Raw genomic sequence first — 15,103 nt, 5'->3', positions numbered from 1 at the left:
CAAGTCCCTCCAAGGATCAGATATGACTTTGGGGGGAGGGCAGGAGGGAGGGTGAGATGCTGACCATATTTTTAACCAAAAAACCAAGACTAGTGACACAAGATGGAAATCACTAGATGTAGTGATCTCATAGTATATTCCCTCTTAAGGCATAAATCGAAAAGGCAAATTGAGTGGTAGGCTGTCAAGAGGAAGTTTAATACTCTGTAATTTGAGCTCCAGGCCAGGTCTCAGAACACTTTGGGCACATTGCCAGGAATAGCTTAGTCCTCCAGTGAACCAAGTGATCATGGAGAATGGTTGTGGGTTGGCCTTAGGGTCTGATCCTGTACACACACACACACAAGTACACCGTGTGTGCACTCTCCCAGGAGGCTGATTCATGTTTAATGTTCTTCCAGTCATCATTTGATTTTAAAATCTTGGGGGAAAGTATTGAAAATCAAATATATTCCTCTTTCCTGCATAAAAATAAGGGCCACTATTTAAAATTCTGAGTTTAACTATAGAGCATCAGTTCTCATCACAACATGATTTATCCGTGGTTTCCCTTTAGAGAGCAGTTTCTCTTTGGTACAGTTGAGATCGGCTTCTCAGGAACTCTTTTATGAGGGTTGGAAGTCAGCCTGCACCTGATGTCCTCGGGAACAGAGGTAAGTGCATGATGGACCGTTTTTAGCACACGTGGTTGTTTGGTTTCTTCGTCCTAAACCTGAGAGGATTGATGGAAGTTTATTACTGCTGCAGCGGATAGAGATGTATTATTGAACATGTCTCTTGTCTTCACTGAAAAAAATCTGTCTGGAGCAGTAAAACACTTCTCTAGGTATTTAAATCCCAATACAGTGGGAAACCATATGATTCTAGATTGGAATCCGGGGCACTCAAATCCACAGTTAAGTTTCAGAGCCAGATTTTTTTTTTTTTTTTTTTTTGTTCTCTGGGATTATGCAAATTATCCAATTCAAATTCAAGTCAACTCACATTTTTGAGACCCTGCTGTGTGCTAAGGTAGTGGAGACTTGTGGTTCCAGCCTTTTAGAATGGTATAAAGAGGGGAGAGCCTGGACAGTATCCAGAGACACAAGTTGTGTTGGGACTTAGTGACTCCGAACTTCCTTTCTTAGGTCGTCTCGTCACTCTGAACGTGAGCTTTATTCTTGGTCAGCAGCACTCTGATCTCTTTTTTCTCTCTGCAAAGCCTGAGGGTGGCACATTCTTTCTGTCACAGTCGTCTGGTAGTTCCATGACCAATGTCAAGAATTCCTGCCACCAGTTTACTTGCGTTTCTAGTATTTATATTTTCTCCAAATGGGTCCTCTTCTCCTAGATGTGCTAGTTTTCTAAATGACAGCAACAGGGACAAGATTCCCCCCTCAAAGAGTCATGGACTGAGTCGGGTTCTGGAGATGTTGCAGGAACCCCTGAGCTCTGGGTGAAAGCTCCTTGATTGAAGAATGGGTCCTGCTTCCCTAACCTTGGGCTTCCCTGGTATCTCAGCTGGTAACGAATCTGTCTGCAATGCAGGAGACCCCAGTTTGATTCCTGGGTTGGGAAGATCTCCTGAAGAAGGGATAGGTTACCCAGTCTGATATTCTTGGGCTCCCTGGTGGCTCAGATGGTAAAGAATTTTCCTGCAATCCAGGAGACCTGGGTTCAATCCCCAGGTTGGGAAGATCCCCTGGAGAAGCGAACAGCTACCCACTCCACTATTCTGGCCTGAAGAATTCCATGGACAGAGGAGCCTGACAGGCTACAGTCCATGGGGTCACAAAGAGTTGAACAAGACTGAGTGACTTTCACTTCACTTCCCTAACCTTGGGCTAAGCATCATCTCTCTAGCTCTTTACTGAGTTTCTTCATTTTCTGCTTTATTTGGGTGCAAATGAAATCAGCCAAACAGCCCTTGTAAGTTATCCTCTGGGACAGAGTGACTTCCCTGTATCTCTGAGGTAGAAGGAATTTCATTAACTCTATGGTTGACGAGAGTTTCTTTTTAATTACTTATGTATTTATTTTATATTGGCTGCCCTCGGTCTTCATTGTGGTGAGGATTCTTTGCTGAGGTGCAGGGGCTTCTCTAGCTGTGGTATGTGGCCTTAATTGCCTCTGTCGTGTGGGATCTTAGTTCCCTGACTAGGAAACAAACCTGTGCCCCTGCATTGGAAGGTGGATTCTTAACCGCTGGACCACCAGGGAAAATCCCCAGGCGTTGTTTTTAGAGAGTGGCCCTGAAAGTCATTGGGAGCTGAGAGTGGAAGGTGACATGGTCAGCAATCAGGACACTTGGCGGTGAGGTTCTAGTCCCACTCTCTCCTCTGAGAGCTGTATGGAAAGTGACTTACCTCAATCTGGTCTTCTGTAAAGTGGGAGTCTTAAATGTCCTGGTTACCTGTTAGACAAAAGCCAAATGGGACAGTGGAAGTGTCAACTCAATAAAGTGACTTCATGGTTACCATCATCCCTGAAAGAACTATGATGTCATTGGACAAAAGGTCCGGCACTTTTCTAAAAATTTATTTCCCCAAAATAAAAGATGATAAGACCTTTGGATAACTGGTTCTTTGGCTAATGAAGTGGAGTAGTTCTGTGGTCATTTGCTTTTGACCAGCCTGACAAACAGAAAAATTGATGATTCAGGTTCCTGTCTTGACCAAATACTGACCACATTTGTTTGTATTAATACTTAGGAGAATGTGGATTGGAAGGTTCTTGGTGTTTGAGTTTTGTGAGTGGGAATGGGTAGTTATGTTGGGAGGTGATGAAATGTTGATTCAGCTTTCATGGTTTACTGTGCTGTGCTTGGTCATTCAGTCATGCCCTTCTCCAGGGGATCTTCCCAACTCAGGGATCAAACCCAGGTCTCCCACATTGCAGGTGGATTCTTTACCATCGGAGCCACCAGAGAGGTCCAAGAATACTAGAGTGGGTGCCTATCCCTTCTCCAGCGGATCTTCCTGACCCAGGAATCTCCTGGGGTCTCCTGTATTGCAGGCAGATTCTTTACCAGCTGAGCTACCAGGGAAGCCATGGTTTGCTAGATAACATTCAACAATTATTAGAGCATTTATTAGTCACCTGTTAGCATAAATTGCTTAACGGACATTTTTCCTTATAAGCAAAGGGCATGGAATTAATTTATATTCTTGAACTTATGACTGAGATAATGAAGATTGTGGTTGAGGATTACTTTTCTGATCTTCCAGAAATTCAAGTTTGAATGATGAGCCTTTGAATAAGGATGGCAAACATTGCAGTAGGAACCAAGGGGCAGACTGAAGACACTGTGGAGCATAGATGTGGCTAGTGAGCTGGACAAGTGGGCAGGAGGTGAGGCCACTGCAGGAACAAGCAAAACCCACTTCCCTCTCTGAGGACCTCTATTTGTTCCAGGATCATATTTTCATACTGTCATGTTTGAGTTTGATTTGATGGCTCAATCTAGGAGAGATATTTTAACTTTGTCATTCAGTTCAGTTCAGTCACTCAGTTGTGTCTGACTCTTTGCGACCCCATGAATCGCAGCACGCCATTACACCTTGTAAACTAGCAATGTGATGGGTTTTAAGAAACTAGCTGCCAAGTAAATTCTACTTACAAAAATGTGTAAACTTTAAAATTGTGAACTATTGTGCATTGTTGGTGGGAACATCATATGGTACAGCCTCTATGGAAAATGGTATGGTGGCTCCTCGAGAGTGAAACATAGAATTACCATGTAACCCAGCAGTTCCACTTCTGGGTATGTGCCCCAAAGAATGGAAAGCAGGGACTCAAGCATGTATTTGCACATCCACAGTCATAGCAGCTTTATGCACAATAGTCAGAAAATGAAAGCAACTTAAGCATCCTCTAAGGGTGAATTGATTATCTCTCACAATAACATACCTTGTGGCAGTGATAGCACAATGGTGTGAATATAGTTAACGCCGCTGAACTGTCCACTCTAAAATGGTTAATATCGTAAATCTTATGTATATTTTTACCATAGTAAAAAAGTAGTCAATTGTTATCTTGTGTTGGTGATTTTTTTTCTTGAAAACAATCTGGAAAATATAGATTATAAAAACCTCCACCTATGTTATTCCAGTTTTGGAAAGTTAACTCTGGTTGTTCTGTTCTTTTCAATGTCATTTACTCAAAGAAAGGGAGGCTCCCCTGCTGACTCAGTGGTAAAGAATCTGCTTGTCAATGCAGGAGACTTGGGTTCGATCCCTGGGTCAGGAAGATCCCCTGGAGAAGGAAATGGCAACCCACTCCAGTGTTCTTGCCTGGGAAATCCCATGGACAGAGGAGCCTGGTGGGGTACAGTCCATCGGGTCACAAAGAGTGGGACACGACTAAGCGACTAAACAACAACAACAATTCTAACAAAAGATAATGATGTTTCCTGGGCCAAGCACACCTTAACACTTTGATAAAAAACCAGCTAAGTGTGATTTAAAGTTTGTCTCACTCTGTTATATTGTTAAGCTGCAAGGAAGCCACGTTTATATATTGACGCTAACAATTGGACTGTCCTTTAAAAGTGTGTTTGCCGTGCACTCAGGACTTTGTGGGCCTAAGACTGTGGCAGTGTTTGGGGTCTAGATATCTGCTGAGGATTTTCTTTCTGAAGGAGCCCCTAAGTGAAAGGTTATAAACCTCATCCCTCCTGTGTGATGCTTCAGAAGTTTCAGCTCTGGAGCCAGGAAGAGCATCGTCCTCCCTAGACTTGCCAGTGTGTTGAGGAAAAGTGAGAAGCAGGGTGAGTGTAGAAGGGGCTGGTGGGCAGCTGCTCTGGTCACTAGGGCTCACTTGCCACCAACCCTTCCTCCTCCTTTTGTGCATCCTCAGAATCAGGCCATTTGGTTGGTAACTTTCCATTTAAGACCGTCTTCTGGATCTTTTGCCCAGAATTACTTGGCATGTGGTCTGGACTGTAAGGGAGGATGTAGGGTGGTAGCTTTACAGCTTCCATTAGCATAGTCTGGAATCAGTCATGGGCTCCATGGCTACACTGAGAACAGTCTTTTGTTTCCCTGGGAGCAACTGCTGCTGATTCTGAAAACACCGAGTTCTAATTCCTGTGCTGGCCTCCATTTTCCTCTCGTACATAAGATGTCTTTTCCTGTAAGTTTCCCAAAATGATTTTCTTAAATTTCTTCCAGACATCACTAAAACTTCCACACCTTTGGGAGTTCTTTGGTGGTCCAGAGGTTAAGACTCCACACTTCCAATGCAGAAGGTGTGGGCTCCAGGCCTGGTTGGGGAACTAAGAGTCCACATGCTGTGTGGCACTGCAAAAAAAAAAAAAAAAAAAAAAAAAAAAGTTAACATTGTGTTTGATGGGAAAAACTTAAAAAAACCCTGAAACTTCAGCACCTTTGTAAGGCATTCTTTGATTTGAAGGAAGTGGCCATTTTCCCTTAGTTTCATGATGCCTTGCTGCTGCTGCTGCTAAGTCTCTTCAGTTGTGTCCGACTCTGTGCAACCCCATAGACAGCAGCCCGCCAGGCTCCCCTGTCCCTGGGATTCTCCAGGCAAGAACACTGGAGTGGGTTGCCATTTCCTTCTCCAATGCATGAAAGTGAAAAGTGAAAGTGAAGTCGCTCAGTCGTGTCCGACCCTCAGCGACCCCATGGACTGCAGCCTTCCAGGCTCCTCCATCCATGGGATTTTCCAGGCAAGAGTACTGGAGTGGGGTGCCATTGCCTTCTCTGCATGATGCCTTAGTCTCCCTTTAAAAAGTAAGTACCAAAAGTGAAAGTTGCTCAATCGTGTCTGACTCTTTGTGACCCCATGGACTATAGTGTCCATGGAATTCTCCAGGCCAGAATACTGGAGTAGGTAGCCTTTACCTTCTCCAGGGGATCTTCCCAACCCAGGAATTGAACCCAGGTCTCCCACATTGCAGGTGGATTCTTTACCAGCTGAGCCACAAGGGAAGCCCAAGTACCAAATATATATAAAGATAAACATTTGCTTGTTTGTGACCCTAGTTTTTCCTGTAAGATGACACTAAAACTTGGAAAGAAGTTTCCTCCAAACATGGAAAGCTGTAAAATCAACACCTGATAGATAATGTTACCCACATGCAGAAAACCTTCAAACAAACCCAACTGAAGAAATGACTGATCTTGGATGCACTTGTATGGCCAGGTCATGCTCTCTGGCAGATATAACTGTATCATTATTATGAAGGGGAATTTATAATCATCTCAGTTGTGTTGTAATGTGTGACAATTAATTGATGGTTCCATGACTGACCAAAGAAAAGGAGAATTGTATGGCATTTGTCAGTATACCCTATAAACTTCCAGGGGCGAATGTACTTGACAATTGGTTATATGAATAAAATTAGCCCTGGAAGTAGGGCAGATATTCACCTGTTGCATATCAGTAAGGCTTACCTGGTTGTTTATGGCCATTGTCCTTCTTGATGTACTGGGCATCTTTTTTGATGGGTTGAGCATCTTGTCTAATTATGATCAGTTGGGGACTAGGTTGTGCCAGGTGTTAAGTATTTTAACTATCACCCCTGCAATCTTCTTAGTGCACAATTCACTAATCGCAACTTCTAACTCTGTAAACCATGATTAAATAAAACACTGTTGATTAATTTTATCGTGGTAAACTGTACCTGTCATAAAACTTGCTATTTTAATTTTTAAGTGTACAATTCGGTAGCATTAAGTACATTCATGGTGTTGTGCGGCCATCACCACCATCCACCTCCAGAACTTTCTCATCTTCCCAAACTGAAACTCTGTACCCATTAAATAGTGACTCCTGGGCTTCCCTGGTGGTTCAGTGGAAAAGAATCTGTCTGTCAATGCAGGAGACATGGATTAGATCCCTGGTCTGGGAAGATCCTACATGCTGTGAAACAAGTAAGTCCGTGCATCCCAACTATTGAGCCTGTGCTCTAGAGCCTGGGAGCCACAACTCCTGAACCCCATGCTCCCTAGAGCCTGTGCTCTGCGACAAGAAGCCACCCCAGGGAGAAGCCCACACACTGAAACTAGAGAGTAGCCCCTGCTTGCCACAGCTAGAGAAAAGCTGGGGGAGCAATGAACACCCAGCACAGCCTCAATAAATAAATAAGTGCAATTTAGGGGAAAAAAAAAAAAAAAAAACTTAAAGAAAAGCATCTCCCCACTGCCTCTTCCCCTTCAGCCACTGATAACTTTCTGTTTCTAGAATTTGCCTGTTCTAGGTGAATACAATATTTGTGTTTTTGAAAACACTGTTAATTAATTTTACAAAAAGCTATTAAATTAATCACCTTAATAATTATCTTACCATTAAATTACTGTTACTGTTGTCCTCAAAATATAATTAAAATACTATATACTAAAATAAATTCTAAATAAGAGAATTAATTTAAGAAAAAAAATATAGAAAAAAGTATAGGTAACTATCTAATCAGTGGATGGAGAAGTTTCTAAGCTTAAAAGATTGAAAAGCTTTGAACATATACAGTGTTATATGTAAAATATATTTTGATTAAAAAAAGAAAGACCAAAGAAAGAAAAGAAAGTATCACAAGAGAAAATTAGGGACAAGTTTGACTACATAAAAATTAAAGTCTGTACATCAAGAAAGAACTGGACACTTGATTAGTAAAGTCAATCCGTAGAGGATGTAAAAAATTACAAAAGGGTTAGTATACTTGATGTATAATTTTTTTTATGAGTTGTTAAAGTAGTATGTGATGTAATAGTCTCTCAGTCATGTCCTACTCTTTGTGACCCCATGGACTGTAGCCTGCCAGGCTCCTCTGTTCATGGAATTCTCAGGCAAGAATACTGGAGTGAGCATCCATTTCCTCCTCCTGGGGATCTTCCTGACCCAGGGATCAAACCCAGGTCTACTGTGTCTCCTGCACTGCAGGCAGATTCTTTACCACTGAGCCACCAGGGAAGTGCCTGTAAAAATCCCAGTTAACAAAGGGACAGAGTTAATGAACAGACTTTGCAAAAGGGGAAACTCAGTGGCTGACAAATATAACATAAATTATTCAGCCTTATTAGTAATAAAATAAAGGCCAATTAAAACAACTTTGAGAGTAGTCATGTATGGATGTGAGAGTTGGACTATAAAGAAAGCTGAGCGCCGAAGAATTGATGCTTTTGAACTGTGGTGCTGGAGAAGACTCTTGAGAGTCCCTAGGACTGCAAGGAGATGCAACCAGTCCATCCTAAAGGAAATCATACTGAGTATTCATTGGAAGGACTGATGCTGAAGCTCAAACTCCAATACTTCTGCCACCTGCTATGAAGAACTGACTCATTGGAAAAGACCCTGAGCTGGGAAAGATTGAAGGCAGGAGGAGAAGGGGATGACAGAGGATGAGATGGTTGGATGGCATCACCAACTCGATGGACATGAGTTTGAGTAGGCTCTGGGAGTTGGTGATGGACAGGGAAGCCTGGCATAGTGCAGTCCATGGGGTCTCAAAGAGTCAGACACGACTGCGCGAGTGAACTGAACTGAGTTACCAAAAATTGACCCAGCTTAGTGAAGATTTTTTAAAATGTGATGTTTTTTCATATAGCACAGAGTAAATTAATGCAGCTATTTTAGAAAGCAGTTTGATGAGTCTTAGAATTATTCTTAGCCTATGACCTAATAGTTTCACTTCTCAGAATGTAGCTTAAGAAAGTAACCATAACTCCAAGGAAAATGCACAAAGATATTTCCTCAGACATTACTATTATAAAACATTGAAAAGAAGTTGCATGTTCAGTATTATGGAAATGATTACATAAATTCTGATCAACTTGATCAAATACTATGTGGTTGTTCAAAATGACATTTATAAAATGTTTCCAGTGTTTCAGGGAAAATGCTCTTTATAATTACACTAAGTGAACAAAAAGCAAGATGTGACATTGCATATGGAGTATGTCCTAGTCTAGATAATTAAAAACTTGTCAAGGTAAAAAAGTGATTGTTGGCTAAAATATTAAGCAATATGGATGGCGGCTTGTTGTTGTTTTAGCCACTCAGTCATGTCCAACTCTTTTTGACCCTGTGGACTGTAGCCCACCAGGCGCCTCTGTTTATGGTATTCTCCAGGTAAGATACTGAAGTGGGTAGCCATTGTCTCCTCCAGGGGATCTTCCCGACCCAGGGACGAAACTTGTTTTCCTGCATGGTAGGCGGCTTCTTTACCACTGAGCCACCAGGGAAGGGCAATGGATGGCTGCTGCTGCTGCTGCTAAGTCGCTTCAGTTGTGTCCGACTCTGTGTGACCCCATAGACGGCAGCCCAACAGGCTTCCCCGTCCCTGGGATTCTCCAGGCAAGAACACTGGAGTGGGTTGCCATTTCCTTCTCTATGGATGGCTGCTAATCTCCTATAAACTGTTCTCTAAAATTTTCACAAAAAGCAGATACTACTTTATAAAGTATTTAAAATTTTGGTTCACTTTGTAAAAATTTGATTCTCACATATCCTTTTCTGGGAATTTTTCTTTCTATTGTATAAACCATCCTATGAGAAGTTATTTCGTTTTCAAACTGTATCCTGCTGAATGAGCATCTATACTGATGACTTTTTAAAATAGTGTAATCTTCCAGAAGAGAGGGGAGGATTATGTTTATTTTAGGGGCTTGCACAGCCCACAGTAACTCTTTCCTTCTGTGAAAATGAGGTCAAAGATAAGTCACCAGGCATGAGTTTGTGAACTGTCATCTCTGATGTATTTGAATTCCTTTATAAAAAAACTTTTTATTTTATATTGGAGTTAACAATGTTGTGGTATTTCAGGTGGAACTAAGGGACTCAGCCATACATATACATGCATCCATTCTTTCCGAAACTTCCCTTCCATCCAGGCTGTCACATAACATTTAGCAAAGTTCCCTGTGCTGCACAGTAGGGAAGTAGGTCCTTGTTGGTTATCCATTTTAAATATAGCAGTATTGATGTATTTGAATTCTTAATGCCACTATATTCAATGCCCTCACAGTCAGATATGATGAAGTCTATTTCAATTGACTTTGGAAAAAGAAAGCTCATGCTTAAATTTTAAAATAACTTTTCCAAAATTCCATATTTCTTCCCTTATTTTAGGGAAGCAATATATAGACCTTATTAAGGGTTTATTAAGAGCCAGGGGCTGTGCTGAATACTCCATTGTTGTTACATCATATACTCTTCACAGCAGTCCTGTGAAGATGGTACTGTAATTATTCCTGTTGTGTAGATGAGGAAATAGGCACGAGGATGTGAAGTAAGTAGAGAAGCCCGTGTTCAAACCAAGGTAATCTGACCCCAGAGTCTTTCCACCACTGTGTCAAGTCTATTGGTAATTTACATGTACTTTATGAAGGAATCAACTCTGGCACAGAGTGGCCAAGGCTGGTATCTGACGAAGCATCTAGCAATCGAAGGCAGGGAGAAATTTTGGGCAGAGATATGGCTGTGTCCTTCCCTGGTGGCTCAGCGGTCAAGAATCCTGCAATGCAGGAGCTGCAGGAGATGCAGGTTGGATCCCTGGGTTGGGAAGATCCCCTGGAGGAGGGCATGGCAACCCACTCAGGTATTCTCACCTGGAGAATCCCATGCACAGAGGAGCCTGGTGGGCTATACAGTCCAGAGGGTCACAAAGAGTTGGACATGACTGAGTGACTTAGCACACACAGCACGCACATGGCTGTGGCTACTTATTATTCAAGGAACTGAGCTTTGTGAATATAGAGAATTATATCTGCACTTGAAAGTTTCTTCTTGATTTAAAATGAGCTTTTATGAATTTTGCATGGACTTTTGAGAATACCCAGCCAATACTAACCTAATCGTTAAAGCAGTCCATGCAGGATGCCAGGTAATTTGATTTTTGTAGGAGGAGAAATAAGATAGTTCCTTCTATATAAAGTTTTGGTCTCCTCTTCTAGCCTTATTTTTGCCCTAGTTGATCTTTGGAGGAGACCTCATTTCTCATCTTTGTGCTAAATGCATTTTGAAAATTCCCACCTCATTTTGGAATTGATTCGGAGTTTCATTTTTCATAGATGGCTTGATGCAGGAGATGGTTGTCTGGGAAAGCTGCACGGGATTAGAGTTGTGTAGATTCCGGTAGAATTGTGACAATGCAAACTCAGTGTATGGAAATCACAGACTATTTCATTTTTCACTTTAGAAACTGACATTTTAGCCTGAGAGTGTTAACAAGGCTTAACTCACTCAGATGAAAAACACTGGCCTCGGTGCCTGTATACTGAGAAAAATAGAGATGCTTGTAATCAAGTAATAGTGTTTTCTTGAAGAGCCAAAAGTTGCTCGTAATAGAAATGTCAGTAATTTCCTCACTCTGTGTGTGTGTGTGTTGTGTTTGGAGAGGGCTGTAGGTTTTTACACTTGACCATTGTAAAAATGGTTATTATCTCATTCAAACGTGTCAGGCTCCAAAGCACTTAGCATGTGGAGAAAAGTGAAGGAGAGACTGGTATTAAAGACAGTTGCTCAGGAGGCCTCAATGATTCTTGCTCTGTATGGGCTCCTTGAGGATTTTATGTAGGAAGCAAGGTGATCTGGGAGTGGGTGGGGTTTCTTAACAGACTGCTTCTAAAAAGCCAGCATTTGTTCCTACATAGTTGCTGTTGACGTGTAGACCCAGAAGTCTCCTTCGTCCACTGACAATCTAGGCAGAATCCACTGTCACATATTGGTTTTGCTGAAGTGAACAAAACTTGGTCCAGCAGCATCTCCAGATTACGCCTGTATTTTCCTGCTGTTTATTTGGCTCCCATTCAGGGGAGTCTTCCTCTTTCTAAGCTGGGAATGACATTCTTCTTTGGCTCTGTGTCCACGCACCATCCTTTAGTAGGGGGTGTGCAGCAGCCGTGGGGGGCAGCCTTGATCCCACCTGAGGGTGTGAGACGTGCTGGGTGGTTACAGTCTTTGAGCTCCACATTTCTTGAATTCCTTAGGAGAAGTAGGTCACATGAACATGAACCTGTGATTTTTTTTTTAAGGATTGGGTATCTGCATTTCTACTTTTCCATCCTTGCCTTTCATCTTCCCAGGTGGATCTTCTGTGCCTCCTGAGCGCCTCCTCAGTGCAGAGGGGAGGAGGCAGACCTGTGTAGGGTGCCTTGGGGAAGAGCCATTGGCTTGTTACTCTCCCTTAGGGAACACGGATGGACTGGAACCCTTGGTTGGAACCTGAGCTTGTCTTCCAGGTCCTTTGAGGTCCCCTTTCTATGGGAAGAGATTCTTAGAAGCATTTGCTTCTAGTGTTCTTTTGTCACGGTTTACAACCTTATGTATTAGATGTACAGATAAGGCAACAAAGATTGCATGCTGTCCCCATGGCAAAACCGTGTAGGTGGGCCAGTAGTGATTTACCCAAACCACTATTCTCCCAGTCAGTAAGATTTCAAATATAATATTTGTGGCTTTTTTTTTTTTTTTTTTTGGTCTCCTCCCTAGCAGTACTCTGTGGCCAAATCCAAATGCCATTGATTTCCACTTTGCAACAATCAGTATGTCAGTACCTGTCTCTTAGCTTGGTGGCACCCCAGCCTCCTACCTGGTCTCCCAAATTCCATTGTCTTTCTGTTCCTAATGGCTTTAAATACAACTCTCACCATGCTTTTCAAGTATATTTTCAAGTATAGCTCTTTAAATATCATTTCTCTTCCTAAAAACCTGCATTGGCTTTCCGTTGAATGGTAAACTTCATATAAACTCCTTAGACCTCCAGGTCTCCTACCTACCTTTCCAAGATTTAGTCCCTCAGGTGTACTATACTCTAAACCAGTCGTTTTTCAACTTTAGCTTGCTCTAGGATCACTTGGAAGACTTGTTAAAATGCAGATTGCAGAAGGGACTTTCCTGGCTGTCCAGTGGTTAAGCCCCTGCTCCCAGTGCAGGGGGCATGGGTTCAATCCCTGGTTGGGGAACTAAGATCCTGCATGCCACACACTGAGGTCAAATTAATAAATTAATTAATTAAATTGAAAAAGACATACACTGCAGGACCCCAGACCCAGAGTAGGTCTAGGATGGGTCTGAGAACTTGTTTCTAACAGGTCGCCAGGTGATGCTTTGAGAACGACTGCACTAGCCAAACTAGAGTTGTAGTTTAACAGATCTCAGAATTCTCCCTTGAATTTCATTTCAGTGCTTCTTTCTTCACTTTGAATACTGTCCTTGGCCCATTCTACCTGCCCAGATCCTCCACTTCCCTCAGAACTTTTCCTAATGCCACTGTCTGAAGGAAGTAATTGCCAAGCCCTCCAAGTGGCTCTACGTGCATCCTCCCTTGACTGACCGTGATCCTATCACTCTGCCATCGGAATCTACCACACACCCAGTTACTTATGTTCCACCTTATTTTTCCTGCCTGAACGGTAAACTCTTTGAGAGGAACAAAATATAATTCCTTCAGTGTTTGGTGGAAAAACAATGTTTGAAATAAGAAATGTTATTATGAGTTGATTCTTTTCTATGTTTAAAGATTTTGGCAAGTGCTTTGAGATTCCTAAAGGGCAGGGATTATATCTTACTCATATTTGAATCCCCTGCAGCACCCAATTCCTTGCCCCGTAGTAGGCCCATAACAAATACTTGTTGAATGAATAACAAGCTTAAATACTCAAGATGATGCAGGCCTGGGAAACCAGGAGGAAGTTCTCCATAGCCATCATGCTTTTATGCCTGTAATCCTCTTAGGAACTATGGGTCTTCTTGGAGAACATTTATTATTTTTAATGAACTGGTGTGTGGCATAGTTTAAACCTATTTATTATCCTTCATCCCTTAGCCTTGAATAGTATCCATCAGCCAGGAAGATCTGAGGAGGGGTGGGGCAGGCTTTATCCTCAGGTTATTACTTTTCCAGAGGAGAGCACTTTGAAGAGGGCAGTGAAGACTGATCTTTTATTTCAGCACAGTATAATTATAATAACCTTGTTCTTTAAAACACACACAGTTCAGAAGCTGCTTACAGCCAGTGATGGTAGCTGTGTACCTACCCATTGAGAAGACTGGAGAATCAGGGACACGCAAGTGACAAGAGGTCTATATATTTTTAAAGATTAAAAAAAAGTTTTTGACTTTAAAAATTTATAAAATGTTCCTTGTAATTCTTTACATTACAAATGTTCATTGTAAACAATGAAAACAGGACAAAAATAGATAGAGCCAAAAGTTAAAGTACCTGTGAGGAAGTATATTTTTATAATTTAAACTGACATATATATATATAGGCATGCTAATGCCTCAAAAGTAAAATAAATGATGTTTATAATATAGACAACAACCAGCTACAGTTTTGTTATCCAGAATAATCACTAAGTTTTTTCTGATGTCCTCAAAATTATTAGCACTCCTGTACATAGCTGAATTTCACAAGTATGTTTCAGTTTCACATTTGATTATTTCCCAGTGGTTTCCAGCCTCAGCCAGCATTCTCTCACACAGATGCCCTTAATCAAATTGTGGGAAAGAAAACGCTGCTGCTGCTAAGTCACTTCAGTCGTGTCCGACTCTGTGCGACCCCATAGACGGCAGCCCACCAGGCTCCCCCGTCCCTGGGATTCTCCTGGCAAGAACACTGGAGTGGGTTGCCATTTCCTTTTCCAATGCATCAAAGTGAAAAGTGAAAGTGAAGTCGCTCAGTCGTGTCTGACTCTTAGCGACCCCATGGACTGCAGCCTACCAGGCTCCTCTGTCCATGGGATTTTCCAGGCAAGAGTACTGGAGTGGGGTGCCATTGCCTTCTCCGAAGAAAATGCTAAGGAATGAAATCCTGTTTTGTGACTTCCCCCTCCCCTCCTTTATCCTTCTTCCTGTTGACTATCGCTGAGTACTTACTCCGTGCTGCCTTGGACTCAGGCACTGTGCTCAGCATCAGGAATACAGTAGTGAGCAAGAGACCCAATGTCTGCTTTTTGGGAAGGTTCGGATTGAACCCGGGTCTCCCGCATTGTAGGCAGAGGCTTTACCCTCTAAGCCACCAGGGAAGCCCCTTGGGTAAGATAAATATTTCTTGTAAGGGCTTCCCAGGTGGCTCAGTGGTAAAGAATCTGCCTACAAATGCAGGACATTCAAGTTTCATCCTTGGGTCAGGAAGATCTCCTGGAGTAGGAAATGGCACCCCACTCCA

The 15,103-nt window shown here is 42.3% G+C and overlaps 1 protein-coding gene and 1 long non-coding RNA gene across 2 annotated transcripts in view; both read left to right on the top strand.

Moving 5' to 3' along the window:
* KIF26B (kinesin family member 26B) overlaps positions 1-15,103 on the top strand; it is a 510,788-nt gene that overhangs the window by 37,634 nt on the left and 458,051 nt on the right. The window lies entirely within an intron of this gene.
* The window catches only part of LOC129652950 (uncharacterized), a 59,612-nt gene that overhangs the window by 10,931 nt on the left and 33,578 nt on the right, over positions 1-15,103 (top strand). Inside the window, exon 2 of the long non-coding RNA XR_008714865.1 lies at positions 557-653. This is a non-coding gene — a long non-coding RNA (uncharacterized LOC129652950). The remainder of the gene's footprint in view (positions 1-556; positions 654-15,103) is intronic.

This window comes from Bubalus kerabau, chromosome 5, assembly GCF_029407905.1.
Source record: "Bubalus kerabau isolate K-KA32 ecotype Philippines breed swamp buffalo chromosome 5, PCC_UOA_SB_1v2, whole genome shotgun sequence".
Taxonomy (NCBI): domain Eukaryota; kingdom Metazoa; phylum Chordata; class Mammalia; order Artiodactyla; family Bovidae; genus Bubalus; species Bubalus kerabau.
Note: the sequence above shows the minus strand (reverse complement) of the source record. Positions and strands in the feature narration are given on the sequence as shown.